The following is a 25,032-nucleotide window of genomic DNA, read 5'->3' as shown; positions in this document are numbered from 1 at the left end:
CTGAAGTCCTCGCCTTGCACATGCCAGGATCCCACATGGGCACCCAGTTAGTGTCCCAGCAGCCTTACTTCCCATCCAGCTCCCTGCTGTGGCTCAGGAAAGCAGTCAAGTATGACCCAAAGCTTTGGGACCCTGCACTCATGGGGGAGACCTGGAAGAAGCTCCTGGCTTATGGCTTTGGATCAGCACCTCTGGCAGTTGCAGCCACTGGGGAGTGAATCAACGGGTGGAAGATCTTCCCTTCTGTCTCTTCTCCTCTCTGTATATCTGAATTTCCAATAAAACTAAATAAATCTTAAAAAAAAAAAAAAAACTGGAAGCCCTGAACAACAGATGGTTCTACCAGAAGAATCACTGACTTAGTAGAGATAAGGGGCCATGTTTAATGCTTCCGTACACGTAATCTCCGGGTTAGAAGGCATAAATGGTCATGTTTAATACTTCAGCAAATGTAGATTTAATTTTTTCAGTACCATTTGTGGAAGAGACTATTCTTTCTCCTGGGATTAATTGTGGTTTGCTTGTGGGAATTAGTTGGCTGAAGGATAAGTTCACCTTTGAGGTTTCTTTTCTGTTCCACTGATATTCAGGTCCGTTCTGGTGTGATAACACCAGTTTGTTTTGATTATAACTGCCCTGTAGTATATCTTGATGTCTGGTATCCTGGTACCTGCATCTAAACAACGTGCTAAAACTAGTGACGCAAGAGAGATTCATTCATCCAAGTGGAAAGATAGTAGAGAAATGTACAAAAACGTAAGGCAAAGATAAGGCTGTCCTTGCCGCCCTTTTTCTGCGGGCTCTCGCTCCTAGACTGGGAACATGAGCGGGTCGGTGAGGAGGGGGGTATGGCGGGGCTTGTGCCGCTGCTTTCTCTGATGACTTTTCTCTGATGACTTTTTGTAATAGCTTTTCTCAATGGGCAATTTTTTGTTCCAAGATACTTTGAGAAACGCTTTGACGTGATAACCAGTATCGGGGGACTGTCAGGTTTAGTGTTCCCCGCTCTCAGTGTGGAAAGGCTAGGATAAAAAACGTCTTTTTGGTCAAGCACCTAGATCCCTGCCCTTTCCATGGGGTGTTCTCCCTTCTGGGTCAGAATTCTCACTAGAACAGGACAATGTTTTAGAGGAGTCAGAATCAACAACATACCTCGCTGGGATTCCCTTTCTTTTACCTAGTTTAAAAATCGCCTGGCTTTCAGCTCACAATTACTGAAGAGCTACAAGAGGATAGCAGACACTCCTGTATTAACTGCATCAGGCGTCCGACCCCATTCAGGAGGGGCCCGTTTTCCCCTCGCCATTTGCAAAGGTCTCCTTTATGATGTTGCCATTATGGAATATCTTTCCCTCCTCTAAAAACCAAGGACTCACTTGTTGCATAAAAGATGCATAATTACTTGCTGTACTTTGTTCTACACCAGTACCATCATCTTTTAATAATTTCATCAGCACTCTAGTAGCCTGATGCTTAGAAACTTCTGAGCCCATTATCGACTCACCTTATTTCCCTCGCATCCCAAACGCTGCGGCCGAAGTCTTCGCTGTGAGGTTCCTCAGCAGCTGCACCATATCATGGACTAGGAATGCCGGACTGCTAGCCCAAGAAACACGCGGACACACGTGCTCGGCGAGAGGGAAAAAGCCAATGCGCTTCATTTTACTCCTGTTATATATACCTTCTTCTCTAGGGAAGGAGGAGAGGGGGAGAGGTTTCCTGAAACTAATTATTTAAATTAAAAACAGGGAGGGAACTAATTATCTACATTAAAAACAGGGAAGGAACTAATTATCTACATTGAAAACAGGGAATAATCCTGGGTAAAACATCTGAACAGGAACGAGGACGGAGGATGCGGCCCACGCTGTAAGTTCTATTCAGCTTGCTTTGCACGGGATGTTCCCTAATATCCTGCTTGCTGCGGCCCTGCTTGCCCAAGGCAGGCTGTGCGATGCAGCAGGCTAGCAGGCAGGCCAACAAGTGTAAGGCCTGTAAGTCTGTCGCTCCCAACATGCAGAAATCAACAAAACAAAAAGAAGTCATGACTTGGATAAATTCAATAAGGAAAATATTGGCTTCTTTGCAGCCAAATAAAATACAAGCCTGGAAATACTTACCATTAACAAGGAAGAAAAAGATAATCCTAATATCAGCAATGAAAAATGCAACATACCTATAGGCATTAAAGGAATTAAAGTGTAATCAGAAAAGACTAAAACGTTTACTGTTTCAGAAACTGGAAAGCTTACATTTAAATGGAATAATTCTTTATAAAAAAAAAACAGCAAAATTCATACATAAACATTATGAATCTACTGAATAAAAATGAAGTTGAACGAAATAGTTATCTAGAAACAAAATGCCAAAATAAAATATTTCACCAGAAATTTTTTTTTCCTAAAATTCAAGACAGGAGCAGTTCCAATCTTACACCAAATCCTTCAGAAACAAGGCAAAAATCATTCTATGAGTTGACAAGGATGCATGCCCATGAAGACCACCGATAAGGTCAGGAGGGTTGAAGTGTGGGGGAAAGCAGGGGGAAAAAGTCTTACATTTTTCTCTTTCTTCTTTTTTCTCCTGTATCTGGTGTACAGGAAGCGAGGGGGAGATGGGGGAGGTCCACTTGATGTCATCTTAGAAAGCCCGATGTGGAGAAGAATGTTCTGAGGGTATTTGAGTGGTTTTGATAGTTCCAAGATGCTGTTGGTTTTGTTGTTCCAAGGTTGAGAAAATCCTTCCAAGTTGCACTGGCTGACAGAGTCCACCCTACTGTATCCACTCACCCAGACACTTGCTGCCAACCCTAAACCAGAACTGTCCAACCTATTCTGCTCTCCATCTTACATGGCATTTGATGTCTTCTGCAGGTCCAAATAAGCTGGCTTTCATGCCCCCTCTATGCATCTGGGCATGCCAGCCACTGCATGGCAATCAGCAATTGAGGAGGCCTAATCCCAATACATGCATTCCAAGACTAGATCACACGTTCTATGATTCTCCCTGTGGTTTGAGTCCAGGGGCCCAGTTGGGGAGTGTCCCAACAAATCTTACTTGGGGTGGTCCAAGACCTGACTCCTGCATGTGCCAGCAAGTAAAGAATCCAGTTCAGTTTGTCACCTGCATCAGTCTATACTTAACTGATGATTGCCTGATCTATTCAGTCCCTAGCCCCACATCCTATGCAAACCAGCAGTGTTGTGGCCTAGCCAAAAACATCCTGCCACAGACCTTACCTTTATGCACATCAGCAGAAACTGCAGTCTAGTTAGGATAACCCCTCCTATAACCTCAGCAGGCTGACTCTTGCCCCAGTTTCTGTAAGTGTCTATATCCTCTCTGGTACTCATATACACCTATGGGCGCTGCTTCTTAACTCGGCCCACTATACGTCATGATCCTATCCACACATGTTGAAGGGTGCTGCTACCTTGTCCAGCCTGACCCACTCCCAGCCCTGGCTCTCATGCACACTAACAAGAGCTGTAATCCAGCAGCACATAGTTTTTCTACTATGCTCACTCATTTATTAGCAGAGTAGAACGTTGTTTGTTTTGGGGGGAAATGATATTGACTAAAAGGGTATATGAGAGAAACTTTGGGGCTCAGAAATCACGTATATTTGAATCTGTGTAGCTGCTTAGGTGTGCCTAATATGAATATTTATCAACATGTACAGAAGATATTTAGTTGGCTCACTATATGCTCCTTTTCATTGCTACAATCCAATTTAAAAAGGTTTTGAACCTATTGAAAAATAGGATCATCGAAGTAAAATAGAAAATGCAAAAGGGAAAACTGAGATAAGCATGTCATGGGAGGAACCCAACACAGACATCCTTGAAGGAAATCACTTGGAAGGGGTAGTCCAGAATGACAGCTATACTCCAGACTTGGAAAGGGAACAAGGTCAGACAAAATTTTGAGCCCATTGATAATTTCTTCAGAATACTTACAAGATTAATCTACTTGGTCTTTCCCTAAATAATATATAATAGCAAGTCCATTCAAACTTTCAATTCAGACTGGATTGTCATATGGTCTTGTCATATGCTAATTTCTAGTGGCCCCTGTTCTCACCAAGTTTGGTTAATAAAAACTCCTTAATCACCCTAGACTTATCTGGAGTGATCTCACTCCCACCCTGAAACAAGCAAAATAAAAAAAGACTACAAAACAAGAATTAATGTGTACAGATATATATGTATGTATGCATGTGCAAATGCCTGTACATTATATTGATAGTTTAAAAATTGTTATGAGACTGCTCACAAGTGAGCCAGAGGTGGTTACTCCTTATGAAGTGAGTGGGAGGAAATGGGCATTATCTTCTGTTAATTGCAGCTAAAGTAAAATATTAAAAAATAAGTGACAGGGCCTGGCGCTGTAGCCTAGTGGCTAAAGTCCTCGCCTTGCACACACCTGGATCCCACATGGGCACAGGTTCTAATCCCTGCAGCTCCGTTTCCCATCCAGCTCCCTGCCTGTGGCCCGGGAAAGCAGTCGAGGACTGTCCAAATCCTCACAACCCTGCAGAGACCTGGAAGCGCTCCTGGCTCCTGGCTTCGGATCAGCACAGTACCAGTCTTTGCGGTCACTTGGGGAGTGAATCAATGGACGGAAGATCTTCCTCTCTGTCTCTCCTCCTCTCTGTATATCTGACTTTGCAATAAAAATAAATAAATCTTTAAAAAAAAAAAGGTGACAACAAGTATATGCTTTTGCCATTTATTCTGTTAGTTACTTCTGCTGGTATTTAAGGTTAACATTTGTAGCGTTGCCCTCAGTATGGAATTCTAGAGTCTGAAGTACTTTCACACGACTCATTTCTCCCTGAAAAAAGTTAGCTGAGTAATCTTGAGGCTGATTTTCAGGAAAATAAATAACAGAATGATCGAGATGGAAAAGCAGAGGCCTGTGGCAGGAGTGTGGCTTCTCCTATTAACTTTTTGCCTAAAAGTAAGCTTATGTGTGTGTACAACACAGATAATCTTATTTCAGAACACTGTTGGGTCGCTGAAATGAAGTAAATTCCTCAAATATCTAGTTCTACCCCAAATGCATGATTGTTGTGTGTCTTTTCTCATAGTGTTTCTTAAGTCACTTTGCTAATTTAAGAAGTATTTAGAATCAAGTCATTTCTACATGTTCATATCACTCAAAATCTTTTCAGTGACTATACACAGGTGATGGAAAGGCTTGGGGGAAATGCTGATGAAACTGAAAAAATGATTTTTGGAATTAGAAAGAAAATAAATTGGTTCCTGCCACGAGTCCCTACAAGGCAGGTGTAGGTCAGATGAAAGATAATGACTGTCTCTTGCATGGGGCACCTGGTTCCAATATTAAAGCAACAGGATTCTCAGCTGAATCAACAAGCTATAATTTGGCCGGAATTCTCTGAATTTGGAAAATGGTGTTAGCATCTCAAGGACTCGCTTAAAGGTTTCGGTAGGTAAGATTTTGCTGATCAATATCCATTCAAGTGGTTGAATGAAAAACCAACACTCTGTAATTAAACTTTCCTTTTTTCCGTCAGATCAGGGCATAGAGCAGATAAAGCTGCAGTGTTACATTTGTTCAGCACCACATGAAACTCACACAAGTCGCAGTCTGTTTCACCTGCTTGGTCGGAGGGTCTGACTTGGGCAGACAGGAAAGAAGCTGTGGTGGTGGGCAGAATCCCTCTCCCATGCACAGCTGGGCCAGGAGTGAAAACAGGTGATTCCCCTGAATGCTCCTCTCTTGGAGGGGAGGAGAGATCTTACCTTTTGTGTTCACTGGGATCCTCCAGTGGATGCCAGATTTTCTCTACCCCAAAAACCTCCTCTCTGAGAGAGAGAAAACACTATTTTACTCTCTCTGCAGCCAAGGAAAAAAAAAAGTGGATTTTTCATCAGCTGAGTTAACTTTTCTTTGAGCTACTCTCTTCAGGAGGTGCCTCAACAGGGGGCAAGACTTTGAAAAAGCAAAATCCCTGAGAATGTGATCATGGAGCCTTCTCTGAGTCAGAATCACAGCAGACTCTGCTCCCCAGGAGCTCATAGCAGGATCCTTTGTGTCTTTTGCTAAAACATGATTCAAAGAATGTCCTTGTGTTTCTCAGTGTCTCCAAAGTCAGGTCAGTTCAATAAATTCCCGCTCTAGAATGTAAGGCCAGAAAAAAAGCCACATGCTCAGATCTGTTTGTATGCACTCATGAGAAAATGAAAAGTGTGCAATCAACATATTTCTATTTCTAATTTAATGCCAACGAATGTGAGGCAAAAGTTGCAGTGCAAACAATGTGGCCTGTATTCACTCTGTTCTCATCAACAGAAATACCTTTTCTTCTTTAGGGCTTTAACCTGTTCAATTTCATTTTAAACACAAGGGAGATGTGTTAGTTTTCACACAGCTGAAACAAATTCACACAGCCTGGATGGTTTATGCTAAGTAAATACCATCTTAGAGCTAATGATAATGGACAGCCTGTGTGAGTTCAAACTCAGATGTTGGCAAGGTACAGTGCCTTTGGCAGCTTTTAGAAAAGAAGGTATTTCTTTGCTTTTAGAGGACATTCACCCTCTGGTTGGTGGCCCCTTCCTCATTCCTGAAACCCTGCAGTGTTGCATGTCTCTGATGATTCCTCTCTAGTTCCAGCTCTTCCCTGTCTTCCTCCTCACAGACTCAAAAGTTCCATTCTCTTTTCTTGTCTTCTCTCATTTGCCTGAATTCCAGGCCTGTGAACTAGGTGTGACAAATGTGATTATGAATACTGAACAAAGCCTTAGACGGTGGTGTTCATCCATGGGACTCACAACTATGCAATAGTTGTACTTAATTAATGACCATGTGCTTAAGCTGAGCTCCTGTTACTCACATAACCAATTTAGAATATTTGCTCCCTTAGTAATTATGCAGGACTGCTGAATCCAAATTTGAGAAAGCAAAAGCCATTATAGCTAGAGTCAGGGATCAAAAGCATAAACATGCCATTAAAAATGCATGGCGGACTGCTGTTGAGTGCAATACTGACTTCCTTCTCTTTTCTTTAATACTACTTTGCTTTCTTACAATACAAATCTTAACACTAATGTGGTAGCTGAGCATAAACTGAAGGAACTCAGAAGTTGAAAAGTGGGGCTAATGTTATGCCACAGTGAGTTAAACCACTGTTTTCCCAATTCAAGAATTGAAAGACTCTATTAAGAGGCCTAATATAAGAGTTATGGGAGTCGCAGAAGGTGTAGAAAGAGAAACTCGTTTTACAGATATACTTAATGAATAATGAGGGGAAATTTCCATAATCTAGAGAAAGAATTGGGAAACAAAATCCAGGAGGGGCACAGAAATCCCAACAGACTTGATCAAAAGCAATCTTCACCAAGACACATGATCATCAAGCTCTCTACAATCAAACATAAGGAAAAGATCCCTAAATGTGCACGTGAAAAAAATCAACTGACATGAAGAAATGCCAATTAAACTTACAAGAGACCTCTAACAGGAAATTTACAGTCAAAAAGAGAATGGAGTGACCTATTCCTGATTCTAAAAAAAAAATAAAAAATGTTGGCCCAGGATAACATATCCAGCAAGGCTTTCTTTTGTCTTTTTAAATGAAATCAAATTCTTCATAAGTAAAAAAATTTAAAAGAATTTGCCTCTACCAAACCTGGTCTACAAATGATACTTGAAGATGTTTGCTTGACAGAGAAGAGGAATTGCATCCGACTAAACCAAAGGCAAATGTGAAGAACATCCCAGCAAAATGACAACAGAAGACCAAATCAATAAACAACCAATTCCTAAAATGATAAGACCAAATTGCCATCCATTCATATTAACCCTGAATATAAATGGCTTAACCTCAATCAAACGTCATAGATTAGTAGACTGGATTAAAAAAACAAAACCCATCTATTTGTTGCATACAGGAGACACATTTCACCAACAAAAATCAGCGGAAATTATCTCATGGATTTTGATTTTTTTGTTTTTGTTAGTTTCATCTCTTCAAAGCAGTTTCTTCTGATTAAATTCTTCAATGACTCGTAGACCATACAGTGGCATCATTTTCTTCAAGAAGGTTCTTGATTTTCTTTTTCATTTCTTCAGCAACATTAATCATTCAGTAGCATGTTATTTAACTTCATGGTATTGTTAATTTCTTTTTTCTTCCTGATGTTGATTTTGTTTTGTGTCTTTTCATTTAAGGGGATGTATAGTAGCTGTGTAATGGAGACTGTCATATCTAATAACATGTTATTTAACTTCATGACATTATAAATTTCTGTTTTTCTTCCTGATGTTGATTTTGTACTGTGACTTTTCATTTGAGGGGGTTTACAGTAGCTGTGAAATAGAGACTAACATAATCCAGATGTGAGGATACAATGTAGTGTGCATCTCTACTCCCAGACAAAGATGGACTTACAATGAAACTGTTTACTATATCTTGACAATAGGATGCTGAACTCTCTGCCATTTTCCATGCCCGCAATGATGGACATATGACTGTGTATGAAGAACTATATTTTAGTAATGATATAGAGGAACTAGGTGTGTGGGGGGGGTGGAATTGGGACTCTCAGCATGATCACATGGTAAAGTCTTTCTGCTGGGAGAGTTAGGACATTTATGGGTTCTTGTGATCAAGGCCTGGATGTTGTCAGAGGGTCTGTATCCTGTGGAACACAGTAATCGACCTATGCCTTCTACCTTGGTACATATCCAAATTCAATAAAGATCCATTTTCATGGTATTTTGTGATGATGTAATTAAGTTTTAGTTAATAGATATAATTGGAAGTCTTTCATGGAAGTTTCAGGAATTGTATCTAATACAAGGTGATCCATCATTCCTTATTTCTGAAGGAAGGAAGGACAGCCGATACAGTGACTGAAATTCCAGCAGTCATCTTGAATCAAGAGTTAACCTTTTCAGTGAAAGACAGACATATAACAGAATAACAAGATGGAGGAAACTGGGTAGAGTTTGAAACATCAAAAAGGCTTAGTTTGACCTCTACAATTCTTGAATGAGAGAAATATGTTTTTGCTTTATAGAGGTCACAGTTTTCTGTTATGGCCATATTTAAATCTAAGATCATTTAAAATATCTAAGTTCCAAAATTACATATTGTAATAAGAATATTTCATTCATCGTAAATATGAAATATTTCATACATAGAGGGAATTTTTTAGTGGTAATTATAGGTAAACTGTGAACAAGTACAAGAGAAATTTTGAAATCTCTAAATTGGATTTAGGAAAGCTAAGTATCCACCTGTATCATCAGTTCAGTCCCCCTATAGATACAGTGTTCAAAGTAAATTTCCACAATGTTTATAACTTCAAAAGATAGAAAATTTTGTGCAAACATTGATTAAAGAAAAGTGTTGATTTGAAATAATTCTCTTCGTTCCTTTACATTAAAATTCTGTCTTCCTCATGAAGGCCATCTTAATTCATTTCTTTAATGTGTGTGCATAGAAACAAGAAAACTGTGATAAATAAAACACAACTAGAACAACACATTTTTTTTTCTTCTAGCAGGATATTAGCCACATAATGTAGTACATTTAGCTTCTTTATGTATTCATAAAGAGAAAATTTTGTTTGAAGTCATCAACTTAGTACACATGCGTATTTCCAGGAAGAATTCCTCATGCCAAGTATTTCTAAATTCAGATTGATATACATTCATGTCATCATCGCCAAAACATGCATTGTCCCAACTTAAATACCCATGCGAAATGGAATCATGTTTATCCAAGCCTGTGTGCTGTGCCTTCACTGCAGGAGAGCTGGTTCCCACTCCTTTACTAATGTTCACTTTTATGTGTTTAACACATAATACACTTCATACATGAGAACACATAATGTTTCCAGTAATGACATTTGTGAAAGATGACATCCTCTTCTCTATAATTTTTCAAATATTATAGTGACATGTGAATGATATTTTAAAGGCAAATACTAGAGAAGATAACATATAGCAGCAAATGTAACTGTTATCACTAACCCAGAGAATTAAACTTCACAGACCACGTGATCAAAGCACGAGGAAAATAATCATAGGTTATAGCTCAGTTTGAATAGCTTAATAAATATCTATTTTGTATTTGCCAGGCACATAGCAGAAAAAATTAGAGTTTATAAATAAAGAAATCATAATAATAATATAATGACTGCCACATCCTATCAAGAAATGAGGCTCTGAATGCAAGTCTCCCGGTGAACCTCAGAGTGCATTATTTTTGTCTTGCACCAATATTATATAATAAAAAACAAGGTTTTAAGAAATTGAAGTAATTATAGAAGAGATAAGTGTACTGTGCATCATCTATAGTCTCCCATTAACATTTTAATTAATAGCTGTATCAGATATAGCAAAATATTTAAATACTTCGTTTTCGTTGCACAATGCTTCTTCCAGATCACAGTCAACTGAATTAAACTTATAGGATGCCAGCAATTTACCTTAAATGTTTAGACCTTTTCTGATAAAATTCAAGCAACGGTTTATGTTCAATCAAAAAGCAAGGAAACATTGCAACTGGAAGAAATAAACTGCCTACAGTACTACCAACAAACACAATAAAAAAAATTAGCAAACTTTTATTTTGCCTTCCATGAATTTTGGTGTGTTTAATAGAATAGTAACTACATGAAATTTTTCCATAAAATTATGCTATTTTTATTTCATTTTAAGTGATCAATTAATATATAGCTGTATAGCAAATTGAATATGTACCCTAAAATTTATTTAATAGCTCATTTGCAAGGTAGCATTTAGGCAGTTTTTATTTCTTGCTGTCATAAAAATGCCGGAGTGAATTACTCAAACTTCACCTTTTTCCCCATGGTTTTGTTCAATATTCAGAAGTGAAGTTGTCGTGTCAAGGTGAGTAGTAGTATTGTCTTTTTCCAAATTCTTGTTGTGTGCTAACAAACACCCTGCTGGTTTTCTGTTCATAATCTGTTCTGGATACCTAGCAATGAGAAAGAATAACATCTTGCTTACCGATATTTGTTACTCCTCTTCTGTCAACAGAACTTTTCACTTTATTTTTTTTCTCTTACAAGACTAGGAATCCAAAATACAGGGTACAGGGAATGTCTCCTGTCACAGATAGATTGAAAGATAGGACTTTGGGCATTATCTGAACTTGATTTCCATTCAAATGTCCCCCAAAATAAATTAAGTTAACCTGTACTGAACTCTAATGCTTTAAATTTCCATCTGGGGCCCAGCGTGATAGCCTTGCGGCTAAGGTCCTAGCCTTGAATATGCCAGGATCCCAAATGGGCGGCGGTTCTAATCCCAGTAGCCCCACTTCCCATCAAGCTCCCTGCTTATGGCCTGGGAAGGCAGTTGAGGATGGCCCAAACATTTGGGACCCTGCATCATGTGGGAAACTTGGAAGAGGCTCCAGGCTCCTGGCTTTGGATCAGTGCAGCTCCGGCTCTTACGGCTGCTTGAGGAATGAATCATCAGAAAGAGGATCTTCTTGTTAGTCTCTCCTCCTTTCTGTGTGTCTGACTTTGCAATAAAAATGTATACATCTTTAAAAAATTTTTAATCTGACTTTGGGACTAATCACCAGTTACTAAAATTGTGAAAAAGGAAAATGCCAGAAAAATTAAAACAATGTGTGGTGATTTTTTTTTAAGTTTCTACCAGAGTATGAGGGTTTCCAAAGAGTGAAATGAATTAGGGAAGATATTAAATAAATTACTGGCTGAGAAGTAAGTGCCTAAAAATAGAAGTTAATGAGTCAGTAGAGCAGAGGCTCTTTAACTTCACAAGTCCCAACACTGAAATGTGTCTAACGTTATACACACTACAATAATTGTACGGTTATGGTCTTTACCTGTGATGCCATAACAGCTCTCACTTGTGATTAAAATCTGTCCTGCTTGCACTGAAGAAAAAATTTTCACCAAGCTTTTACTAATAAAAGTGTTTTGGGTTAATAGGACAAAGCATGCCTATGAGCAGTGAAACACCAAGTTTATATTTGGCTCACAGGAAATATCTACTATCCCGGTCCCACAACTGCTGGCTTGAAAGTCAACATTGCATCATGATAGATTACATAGAAAGCTGGAACTAGCTGTGCATATCTACTCATAGTTCCAAGCAACGTCATTAGAATTCAACCATCAGTACCTAAAATCTAAGTCTATTTTGTCAAACATTTCATGACCACATCACATTGAGAACTATTAATACACTGTTCATGTACCATATTTCCCCTAACATTAATGGAATTTCTTGTTGATTAATTAGCCTTACAATGACTTCACTAAGTGTATTAATACGTTAGGATGTTAAGTTGAATAACCTTTGCTCATCTGTGCAAGCTTTATATTTTCACCAATTTGACAGATTAATTTTCAAGCAAATAGCTACCACTGGACTCCTTCCTACTATTAATGTGACATATGAAATCAACCTAATTTGAAACAGCTGGAGCAAGCCTTTCCAAGGTAACATTTGAGTACTATGCCCAATAAAACATGAGCCCATATTATGATATTGGTATCAGGGTTGCGCCACAGTTTAAAGTTCAATATAACTTATAGGGATTTATCACATATCAATGGAATGCACAGCCATGCTGAGGAGTTACTCTCTTCTGACCTTGGCCAAACATTGACATAGAGACTGGGAACTTGGAGAAGTAACTAAAAAACATTTTTAAAAGATTTATTATCTTCTCATTTTAATTGCCTTTTGCTAGAAGACATTGCCATCTTGCTAAAACCAAACAAATCTGAGGGTTTTAAAAAAACACATATGTGTAAGTATCTAAGCATCCTAGCTGAAAAAGAATAAATGCAAGGGATTTACCACTTAATGCTTAAAGTAGTAGAACTTTTCATGGCTTTAACAACAAAAAAGCATTGAAGCTTTAAATCTTACAGAATCATACCAATATTAACAGAATAACTGACACAATTTCTAAGATTTATTTTAAATAATACAGAAAAGTATGGGAGTAGATTGAGAACAGGGAAGATGAGTCAAGTTAGTCATGTATTACCAATTGTGGCAGCTGGAAGTGACTACGTAAGGGCCTTTATATTCTTTCGTTCATGCAGTGATAACTAAAAAACAAAAAAATTCTTCTGCTTAAATATCTGTATAGAATTATTTAAACCTTGTGCCTCACTGCTCAAATTCATATGTGAGGCAATCCCCAGTGCCAAGGGTCTGAGCCCAGGGCCTTCGGACAGTGATTCGGTCATAATGTTGGAGTCCCCATGTATGCAATGAATGCTCAGAGGCCCTGAGAGCTCCTTTTCTATGAGCTTTTGCATAGATGTGTCTGAAACAGTACATATATATGATATGTACTTTTTTCTCAGAGGATAAGAAAATATTTGCCCAACAAAGCAACACCAAGGACAATAAAAGAAAACTAAACAAATCTCCACATCAGCACAAAGAACCTGGAGATCAATGTTAAAGTTTTTACATGGAACTTTAGGGATTTTCTCTTCCTTCCAATCAAAATGTATCCAAGAATTTTAGAGAGATTTATTCCTTACTTGATCAGAAATGAGTTTATGTGTCACCAAGAGGTTTTTTTTTTTTTTAATCCTTATTATCATTTTATGATACAGTTCCATAGGCCATGGGATTTCCCCTACCTCCACTCCAAATCCCTTCCCCCTAACACACTGAGTTCCCCTATATTATTACTATGGCATAGCTCTTAATAAACAGTCATATGTCAACAGTCATATGTCAACATCTGATGCCTACCTGTGAGCTGGATCAGGGAAAATCTAAGCTGTGATGACTGCACCTGCTGTTCTAGCATAAGCCAGAGTGAGTGTGGGTGGGTTGGGCTTTGCTGCAGCATCAGCTGGCAGATGCTGGCATGGTGGCAAATTCTGTCAGGTGCAGGCATGGCTAGACAGATGGTGGCACCCTCAGGTACCAATGTAGACTGGATAGTAGGGCTGATAGAGATGAATTGAGCTTCAATGCTCATTGACATGTACAAAAACTAAATGGGATATAGGACAGACAGGACCAGTCAGCTGTTTATACTCGCAAGCACAGGAAAAGGGTAGGTGGCAGCCCTAGTAGAGTTATTGCGAGTCATACCGACTAGGCTACAGCTCCCACTGGTTTGCGTGGAGGCCTAGTATGTGATGGGCAGGATCGGGCTGGACTCCAAAACCCATTGATTTGTGTGAAAATCAGGGCTGGAAATAGAACTGGCCCAACAATTGCAATTACCAGTGTGTGAGTAGGCTGATTTGTGTGACAGACTTTGCCGGACCCTGTATTGACAAAAACACACAGAACCAGGTCTAGGATGGCCTGAGGATGAAGTTTCTTTGGCGATTCCCTACCAACTGAAACCTTGGACTCAGAACCCCAACTATGGAAAGAATTGCAGGTTCCGTGAGCTGACTGTGGGAGTGCATGTGTCAGAGCCGGGCCTCCTCGTGGCTCAAATGGAGGAGTGGACAACATATCCAAATGCACATGGAGGATATGGCAGTACATTGGATCCTCCAGAGGACACCAGCAACCATGGCACAAGATGGAGGACAGAACAATTTGATCAACTACTCCAGTCAAGCATTGGTAGTGAATATCAGGGTGGATGGAGAGTCTAAGATGGACTGTCAGCCAGTAGATTCTGGAGAGGTTTCAACGTGATTTGAGTGGTGGGGCCAATAGAAATTCAGGACTGTTGAACTTGATGGTGTTGTAAATTTCTATTTTTCTTCCTGTTGTTGATTTAGTATTGTGGCTTTTCATTTAAGGGGATGTATAGTAACTGTGTAAGGGAGACTGTGGTGTCCAGGTGTGAGGATAAAATGCAGTGGACATCTCTACTTCCAGATCAAAGATAGACTACCAATAAAACAGTTAACTATATCTTGACAATGAAATGCTGGACTCTTTGCCATTGTCAAGATATTTTTGAGAACATATTGTGCACCAACCACAATGCCAGATGCTGTAAATACTCAGATGAGAGGAATAAAAGCGTTAGATTTTGTGAGACAGATATTCACACAAATACTTCAGTAACTGTTGATAAATATAGCAAATGTTGGGAGGTAAGAAAAGACATAGCTCCTTGCAATAAACTGCAAGAAGCAGATGAGCTCCTGGTACTACGAGAATGATCATTTACTCCAGTCCGAAGGACTTTTTCAAAACCATTCAGCTTTGAAAGAGAAAGACTGCTACTCAAATCAGATTTTTGAAAGTACACAGGGATACAGAGAATGCAATCGCAGTAAGTATTGAAACAATTACAAACATTCAGGAACACGAATACAGAAAACATGAGAACATGTAAAAATTTATAAGTCAAAAAACCTAGGACCTCATTGCAAATTTCCTGGAATTTCCTGAGTAATGCTGACATCATGTACTCACCCTGTACTGTTTGTTGTACTGCTTGGAAAGAGGGGCTATTAGGGCTTAGGAACTGGGAAGATGTCGTCTCTCCAAACTGCATTTTGTGACGATGAGCTGCTTTTGCCAAAGAGTTGTTTCCACGACTTCCTTGATAAATGTGTGATGGAGGTTAGCGAAGCCCTTACTTAATGCTCTGTGGAACACAGAAACACTCTGGTCATATTAAGTTTCATCAGGTCCAAATAGGTTAAGTCATGTTCTCATTTGATTAAAAAAAAAATCACATTACCAAGTACTATAATTTAAAAGAAATTTATTTTTAATATAGAAAATGACTAGTGAAAACTTTCATGAAAATTGTCTAAGACAAAAACAAAGGCAACCATGCAATGTTAGAAGGGCTGACTTATTTTAATGGCATTTTTAATCCTTATTTCTTACTGTTTACAAAGGATTAGAAGTTAGTTCCATATTATTTTTTAAGCAACATACATTAATTTTTTAGTTTTTATTTTTATTGAAAAGGCAGAGTTACAGAGAAAGAAAGGGAAAGGAGATTTTCTATCTGCTGATTCACTCCCAGAGTGGTGGCATTGTCCAGAGCTGGGCCACCCCTAAATCAGAAGCCAGGAGCCAGGAACTTTTTTTGGGTCTCCCAAGTGAATGCTGGTTCTCACAGACTTGAGCCAGCCTCAGATGCTTTCCCTAATCATTATGAGGGAGCTGAATTGGAAAGGCAGCAGCTAAGTATCAAACCAGTGCCCACAGGACATGTCAGCACTGTAGGTGAAGACTTAGCTTGCTAACCCACCATACCAGCCCTCATAAACATTAATTTTTAAAACAGAAAAATATCACTAGCCCCGATTAGGCAATAATCTCATTTCAGCAGAGAGAAAGAGATTATTTAAATATCAAATATACTAGTGATCAATATTGTGGCAGAGGTTTGAGCCTCTACTTGGGACACCAGTAATCTGTATCCAGTGCCATTCTGAATCCCAGTTGTTTTGTTCTGCTGTGGCTCTGTGCTAGCATGCCTGAGATGGCATAGAAGACAGCCTGAATACTTGGGTTTTTGTCAGTCATGTTGGAGACTCTGCTGGAGTACATGCTCCTGGCTTTAGCTTGGCCCCGGACAGGGTATTGACCCTATTTTAAGATTGAATCAGAGAATGGAAGATCTCTCTGTATCATTCAGCTTTCAAATAAACAAATAAATAAAGCCAGGATTGGATTATTTTGTTTTTTAATTTTATCTTTTACTTCTTTTAAAATTATTACTATCATTCTATGATACAGTTCCATAGGCCCTGGGATTCCCCTGCCACCTTCCCCATATCTTATCAAATTCCCCTATATCATTATTACAGCATAACTCTTCATAAATAGTCACATGTTCATCATTGTGTACATGGACAATGGCAGAGAGTTCAGCATCCTATTGTCAAGATATAGTAAACAGTTTCATTGTAAGTTCATCTTTGATCTGGAAATAGAGATGCACACTGCACTGCATTCTCACATCTGGACATGATAGCTTACATTACACAGGAATGTGTGGTGACTGTGTAATGGATGTATTTCATCTTATTTCCTACGAGATGTGTTTTCAATATAACTGACAATTCAGACTCTGAAACGTATCTCTTAAAAGCATAGCAACAGTGTACACAAAAATAGTGATTCTGTATCCTGGAAATAAACTTGGGCTGGCAGAAGAGCATTAGCAAGAGTTTCCTGTTGGGAAGAAGAACTCTGAAACATATTGTCTTGTTGATAATCACATGAGAATGAAATAATTCCATGTGTAATATTTTCTAATCTATGTATCATTCTTATTCATCTTTATAATTTGGTATGGTTTATAAGCTATTAAAGGAAAAGTGGATATAAAACAGGCACCAATAAATCTGAACACTAACAAATGCTTGCGATTAGCCACCATCTACACATATCCAGTGGTAGATATTTGAGAAAATGGGCTCAGCAACTTGTGAAAAGGAATTCTAAGAACAGTATTAGCTTAAGAATTTGACTTTTTTAAAAGATCTTATGTCCAAAATTAACTGCAAAGACTAAAGAGTTACATATTTGAAATCACGGCTATAGATGAAATTGAATCTGCATACATTGCTGGTGGGAAAACAACTTGGCCCAACCACACTGGAAAGCTGTTTGGCACTATCCAAGCTCTGGGGCCATATAACCCATGATCCCATGATGTCTTCTCTAGAAAGCACAAGACATTTTGAAAATATGCATGACTCACCAAAGTCCTTCATTGAACCATATTACTTAGGAATATATAAGAAAAATACTCAAAGGACAAAAATGAAGCAGGCACCAGACCTTCCCATGTGCAATATTAAACACCAGAAGGACATGGAATTACACTAGGATGACTGACAGAGAAAGTTTGATCTCAAATTTCTGTTCTCATCCCAGTTGACATTTACTCAGTAAAGAAAAAGAACAATTTAAATATGCAGAAAAATTAGAAATTATACACTCACAGCTTTCCATTTCCATCCGGGTATAGAGTGAGAATTATCAGAAGAATTTTTTTAAATGAATCTAAATATAAAACTAATGACTTTAAAGTTGACATGAAAATTGCCTATGATAATTTAGGATTTGGGATTATTTATTGTGATGGCAAGGGTTTAAATTAAATTCGATCTTTAAATAATGTTGGTTATACAAACTCAAGAAACATTTATTTCAATCATATTGAGTGAAAGTAGGGGAGGTGGAAAGGAATGCAAATGGAAATGAGTACGCTGTGCACAACTGTGCCTAGAGTGCAGCTCCAGCTTGCCTGCAGGTAATTGCACCTTCAAAGTCTCAGGGTGGTGACGGTTGTCTGTGCAGCAGGCAGTAACTTCCAAGGATGTCTACAGGTTTCATGATTTGAATGTCATCTTTGTTTGGAAAGATGATGGAAGTCAAGGACCTCTGAAATGGCTTGATGAGAAAAGTCTGTGATTTGTAGAAAAGTAGAATGACAAGTTTTCTCTCCTGCACTATGTGTTGATGAATTCTATGTGTCAGCTTAGCTGGGTCAAGGGATGAACAGATAGCTTTAATCATTATTCCAGGGTGTGCTATTATGATTTCTATAAAGGTATACATTACTCAGTAAACTGAATAAAGAAAAAAACTCACCTTCATCAATGCAAGGGAACAGCTCCCAATCTATTGAAAGGCTAAAGAGAAAACAAGACAAAGGAAAGGAGGAATCTTTTCATTAAGCTAAGACATCCATCATTTCCCACAAAGCTCAACTTGTTAAGGCTTAAGCAGCCTTACCCTTATCAGCTTTCAGGTCTTTAAACTGGAACTAGGTTTATATCACCGTCCTCCCTGATCCACAGGCCTTTGGCTTCAAACTGAATTCCCAGTTCTACGCTTTGCACACAGCCAATTGTATGAGTTTCACTCCCTTTATCAGCTATTTAATCACAATGCTGCTGAACATACCACATTTGTTTGTTTTGTCTATGTCTTACATCTGCCTCCTAATGGAATAGGTCAAAACTCACAATAGAAACCAGGCACTTAATTCGTAAATACAAAAGAAATAAAATATATAACATTAAATGTAAAATTAAAAATAATTAAAATAAAATTAATTAAAATAATTACATTATGTATTATTTACAAGTAAATGTGAATATTATAATTTTAGTTCTGAAACTGTGACCCAGGTGGGCAATTACAATGCTATTTGTGTTGCCCACAGTTTGGGAATATTGAAGGGTCTGAGTTTCAGCTTTGTTCCTGAACTCAATTCCAGCTACCTGTTTGTACACATTGTGTGCAAGCTAATGATATCTCAAGTGTTTGGGTCCTTGCTACCCATGTGAACATCCTAGACTGAGCTCCTGGCTTCTAGTTTTAGTTTGACCCAGCCCCAGTTACTGGGGGGAAGTGGCAAGGGGACATTGGAGGAGTCAACTGGCTTATCCATCTGCCTTTTCTTTTCCTCTTCTTCCTTTCCACTTCCACCCCACCTTCCCAAAATGAGAATTGACATTTCCCAATTAATATGCCTGTGGGTAAAGGTTAGTATGTGAAAAACTTGCCCGGAGCAGTAACCCAGGCAGGAAATTAAAGGAACTGTTTTCTGTTTTCCTTGTTACCACTACACCACGCCAAAACCTATACAGCTAACCAACAAAAACAGAAGTCTGAATTTCAGTATGATTAACTTCAAAGAATTTTAAAGAACTTTCCTTAAACTCTTCATAACTATAACAATATAAGTTTTCAAGGATGCAGTTGTTTTCAGCTTCTAGTCACCGGAAAAGCAGCAGCAGAGTCAGAGTGGGGCTTCTCTGCCAAATATCCCTAAGGGAATCCTCTTGGCCCCAGGACACTGGCTTAGGTTCCCTCTCACGCTCAGTCACGGGGGTTACAAGAGCAAATGGCACACCTCGCAAAGGCGCATTACATGTGGTAGAGACCTTGGTCAGTTACAGTTCCTGTAAATGCAGATCTATGAATCCATGAATCTATGCCACCAAAGCATATTTCTTACAGCTTTGGGAAGTAAGTCTCATTTGCTTAAAAACAACAACCAAAAAACCCTTATTATTTATGAAAGCTCTTATCAAGAATTGGCTGACAATAAACAAAAATCAAGTTCTTTCTTTGATTTTTCCATCTCTAAAATGATTATACTGATAAAAATGCAAACATTCCTTATGCTTTCCCTACTTTACTTGGCCACAATGGGTATATGAACCTAACATCTACTGAGGTTTATTGCACAGGTATCTCATGCTTCCCTTTTGCATTATTTTAGTATGTGTTTAATTATCTCTTCTTTCAGACATAGAGAAGCTGAAAACTGCAATTTGGTTTGACACAGTCATTAGGGTACTGAAAAAAGCCATGGAGTACTTTTAAAATATACAACATAATGTCCTGGAATAAAGATAAAGAGGTTATTAAATAAGCAAATTAACATCACCTCCTATAGTTATGTGCTTTGCCTCTGTAGCAAGTGCAGCTAACAAATAGTTACACAATTCTGTGAAGATGCGACTCGTTGTCTGAGCTGCTTATTATGTAATCATAAAAGTAAGAATAACAGTATAGATGAGCCCCTGCCCCTCTGCAGGAGGGTGAGTAGCCCTGTGAGTGTGAGGAGGTTACCATGCACATTTCACAATGCAAAAGAACTAAAAGGCTCCCTAGACCTTTACGTTTACAACTTGCAGTGACTCATACTTGCCTTATCTTGCTTCTCCCTACATTTATCTCGGTAATGAATAAAAATGTTAGGCATACCTCCTGGAATCCTAAGACCTCTGCTTCGCTGTCGGTATTCATCAAGTGAGGCCTGGCACACTGAGTATGCTTAGCAGAAGAGGAAACGTTTCCACCCATGAATTTGAGAAACAATCTGGAAGCAAAAAGGTATTTCTGCCTGAGCACACGGGGCATAGTGCCGATGTTGGCAGAAACACTTTGGAAAGATGAAAAACTTGTGACAGTATCCTGAAAATGTAAATTCAGCAGTGTAGTAATTAGATGCTCCCAAAGCTTAGCAACCCATTTCAAGCAGATACAAACAGAAACACACATTTATTAGCCTGCATAAATAGAAATTCTAGGGTAATGTGGGCGTCGGGTGAGATTGTATGTGGACTCGGTCTCAGTTCTCTGCTCAGAGTTCATCCTTCACGTGCCAGCTGATTTTGTCACAGATGGGAAATCATTGCAATCAGTCCCAATGATTTTCATCAAATCACTCAGAGGAAGAATCAGTATTTTGATTTGAAAATAAGAGGTGGGTTACTCCCACTCTGGAGGCAGCCATGGACAGCTCCTGTTGCTACTTATCCCATGTCAGCTGCAACTTGCTTATGAAGGTCTGGGGGAGCAGATTCATAGACGGACAAAGGGATAGCACCCACAGGGGCATGAGGGGACCTGGAGGCTCACACCCAGACAAATGCAGAAAGGCTTAGCAATTTTCCCACGTGATTGGTCCCTGGTGTGATTGGGGGTTTAGGTGGAGAAGGGAGAGTTCCCAGTTAGCATGCTGGCCTGGCAGCTGGTGAAAAAGACTGGGTAACTTTGAATGGGTCTGTATTTTGGGTGTGTGGAGGGATTCAGTCACAGGATAGTACATATGCCAGGAGCTGAAAGGCTGGCTGGGGAACTCATGTGTTCCTGGGCACAATGACAATGGGATGATCTGGGAAGGGGTAGGGTGATAAGGGGGATGAAGGACCCCTGAGGGAGTGTGTTGCATGTGAGGAATGAATTCTGAGGGACTCTCAACAAGGTCACCTTACTTGCAGGTAAGCAGGGGAACTAGATCAAGTGGTTTGCAAGGGAGAGGCCAGAGAACCTTTACGGATCAGATTGGGGCACCAGCTGACATGGAAGACCTGAGCTGGGCTAATTACCATGGATCACAGCTGACTGCCACTCACCAGGGCACACTAAAGCTAGGGCTGGGGGCCTACCTGCCATGGCTAGTTCATAGTATCTGCCAGTGAGTATTAGACAGAGGGCAGTAACTTTAGGCTGGGCCATGACACTAGCCAGCATGCAAGAAAACCAGGTCCTGGGCAGATTCTATGAGGGACATGTGAGTTCACTGCTGTACAACTGAAATTTCTGCTGGTTAGCTTAAGAGCTAGGAGGTGATGGACTGAGCTAGACATGACCTTGGAACCCTCCACCAATCATGGGCGCTGAAATTGGGAACAAGCTGGGCAGGTTCAGGCTAAAGTATCTGCAGGTGTACCACAAATATAGGTTAGAGGAGGGGCCACATCACAGCATCTACCAGTTCATACAAAGACTGTGGCAGAGGGACAAATTATGCTGGGAAAGGACTTAGCACCCACTAGCACATGTACAACATGGGTCTGGGAGTGGGCCTGGTGGAGGAACTTAGGAAACTCCCCTGGAGGGTTGTAGCTCCTGCTGGTGAGCATGTGGTTCAGGCCTGGTTGTTTTCAGGCCAGGCAAGGCAGCTCCACACACAGGAGTGTTTCTGGAGGGAGGCAGACCAGCCAGGGTCAGGCCAACCTTAACCCACTGGCATGTGCAGGAGCCAGGCTGGAATGTAGGTCATGTCAAGCTTGACTATTACACCTATCTGTTTTCATGAGCCAGGGATGGGAGCAGAATTGGCAGAGCTAGGATGTAGCACCCTCAAGCAAGAATTGGAACTGGGGCTGGGCCAGGCCAGGCCAGGCCAGGCTTCAGCATCCTATAGCAAATACCAAGGCAGAAGGGTAGGCTATATACCAAGCTGGGTCAGAACAATCACTGGCATAAGCAAGATATGAGTTGGAAACAGGCCTGGTTGGGGAGCTAAGGGGATGCCTTGGCTGGGTTGTGTTTCCCACTAGGGACCATGAGAGCCAGAATGGGGGCTGCAAACTGGGGTGGACATGGCTGTAGTGTCCCTTGGTATGGGTGTGGACTGGGTCTGGGATGTTCCAGCCTGGGCTAGACTCCTGCACCCATTGGTACTCATGAGAGTCAGGGAATCTGTAGGATGGGCTGAGCTAGGTCTCTGGCCCTGCTGAACCACACAAGAGCTATGTCTGGGTTTGGACCAGTTGTGGCTGGGCTGTTGCAATCAACAGTAAGAACCAGAATGGGTGTGGACTTGTTGAACAAGGCCATCATTCATGCCAGGACAGGAGGTGAACTAATTCAGCCTGGGCTAAGGAAGCACTGGTATGCATGAAATCTGCCAATGGGAAGAAACCTGATAGAGGAACCCGGGGAACTCCTCTGTCAGGATGCAGTCCCTGCAGGTGAGCATAACAACCAGTAGTAGGAGCAACCCAGAACAGACCAGGGTGTGGTGTCCATTGGCATGCATTGGCGGGCTAGACTGAGCCAATTCATAATAACCACTGACAAGCTGAGAACCAGAAAGGGGTGCAAAACAGGCCAGGTCTGGCCGCAATACCAGCCAGTTCATATTAGGGCTGGGACTGGGGGCTGGCTGGCAGGGCAAGGCTTCAACATCCACCAGCAGGACTAGAACTGAGGGTAGGTTGTGCCAGGTCAGGTTACAGCACCTGCTGGCAGATGCTGCTGTGAGCCGGGCCATGCCACATTGGACCATAGTACCCATTAGCACACGTGAGACCTGGGGGTGGCTTCTGTACTGGGCCACTGCTCCCATTGGTGAATGTGAGAAGTGGGTCTGGGTCGGGGCAGAAAAGACCAGGCAGGGCTACAATACCTATTGGCTTGTATGTAAGCTCAGCCGGGGACATCCAGGTTGGGCTTGCATTAACCCACAGGTGCTTGCATAAGCCAGAGTAAATGCAAGCTGGCTGGACTTAGCTGCAGTATCAGCTGGCAAGTAGTGGAACCAGGGACAAACCCTGTCAAGCTAGATTTGAGAACAACCTGGACAGTGCAAGATTCGGTATTGGGAGTGGGTCCAGTAGGGAAACTGATCATCTCTCTTACGGGTTGCAACTCCCACTGGTGAACATGAGGACCAAAGCTGGGAAGCAGGCTTTGCATGAGTGTGAGCTACATAGTTGTTTTGATTTGGTTGAACTAGGCTTCAATGCCCACTGACGTGGGCAAGAACTGAATGGGATGTGGGACAGAGACCATACCGGTCTGCTCTACAAATCTCAAGCACAGGAACCAGGGTTGAGGATGGGTATAGAGGGGGTTATTGTGGGTTGTTCTGACTAGACTGTACCTCCAGCTGGTGAATATGAGGGCCTAGTGTGGGGTAGTCAGAGCTGTTCTGGGCTGCAGTATCCATCGGTTTATGTAAGAGATGAGGTTGGAGGCAGAACTGACCCAGCAATTTCAACTCCCAGGATGTGCTTAGGCTGATGTGGGGAACCGACAAAGCCAGATCCTGTACTGGCAAGCACAAACAAGAGTCAGGTCTGGGATTACATCAGACAAGGTTTCTTTGGGGATCCCTCCAACTGAACCACTGGACTCTGAACCTCACACATGGGGAGAATCACAAGATCATTGGTGTGAATGTGGAGTGCATGTGTCAGAGCTGGACTTACTCAGTGGCTTGAATGAATCAGAGAACGGCATACCCAGATGCACATGGAGAATCTGGCAGTCCACTGGAGCCTGTTATGGACATCTGGTACCCTAACAGAGGAAGGAGGGAAGAACAAGTTGACCAACTACCCCAGTCAAGCTTTGGCAGCAAATATCTGGGCTAGCAGAGACTCTACGGTAGATGATGTCAGCCAGTGGACCTTAGAAGGATTTCCTCATCCTGAGATTGTCTAGATTGACAGCATTTTAGAAGTACGGAACCATTGAAACACTTAAGCAGAACACTCGGAGCATGCTCCACACCAGGGACCCTGGGGTGATGATGGGTGGCCATTTCCCATCCCTAGGTACTGAGGCAGTTGAGAGACTGGATGTTTTTGTTTGTTTGTTTGTTTGTTTTTAACCTTATCTCCCCTCTTCCCCCAGATACAGGAAGCTGGAAAAAAAAAAAAAAAAGAAAAGAAAATGTGGAAATAATGGCTTTGCCCAGATTCCCCTAACCTTCGATCCTTCCCACCCTAATCAACTATACAAACATCATCAAAAGTAAAATAATAATAATAATAAAAAAGCAGTGGGAGTCATGGTCTTTACTCAGCACAA

General features: G+C 40.6%; 1 long non-coding RNA gene across 1 annotated transcript; it reads right to left on the bottom strand.

Moving 5' to 3' along the window:
- Positions 1-10,869: 10,869 nt before the first annotated feature.
- Positions 10,870-18,604, bottom strand: LOC121156877. The gene is made up of 3 exons (XR_005883938.1): positions 18,559-18,604; positions 15,409-15,583; positions 10,870-10,981 (listed from the first exon to the last, which is right to left on the bottom strand). It is a non-coding gene; the product is annotated as an uncharacterized LOC121156877 (long non-coding RNA).
- Positions 18,605-25,032: the final 6,428 nt, after the last annotated feature.

This window comes from Ochotona curzoniae, unplaced genomic scaffold (genome assembly GCF_017591425.1).
Source record: "Ochotona curzoniae isolate NIBS_2020 unplaced genomic scaffold, NIBS_Ocur_1.0 contig_3498, whole genome shotgun sequence".
NCBI lineage: Eukaryota > Metazoa > Chordata > Mammalia > Lagomorpha > Ochotonidae > Ochotona > Ochotona curzoniae.
This window is presented reverse-complemented; position numbering and strand designations above follow the sequence as displayed.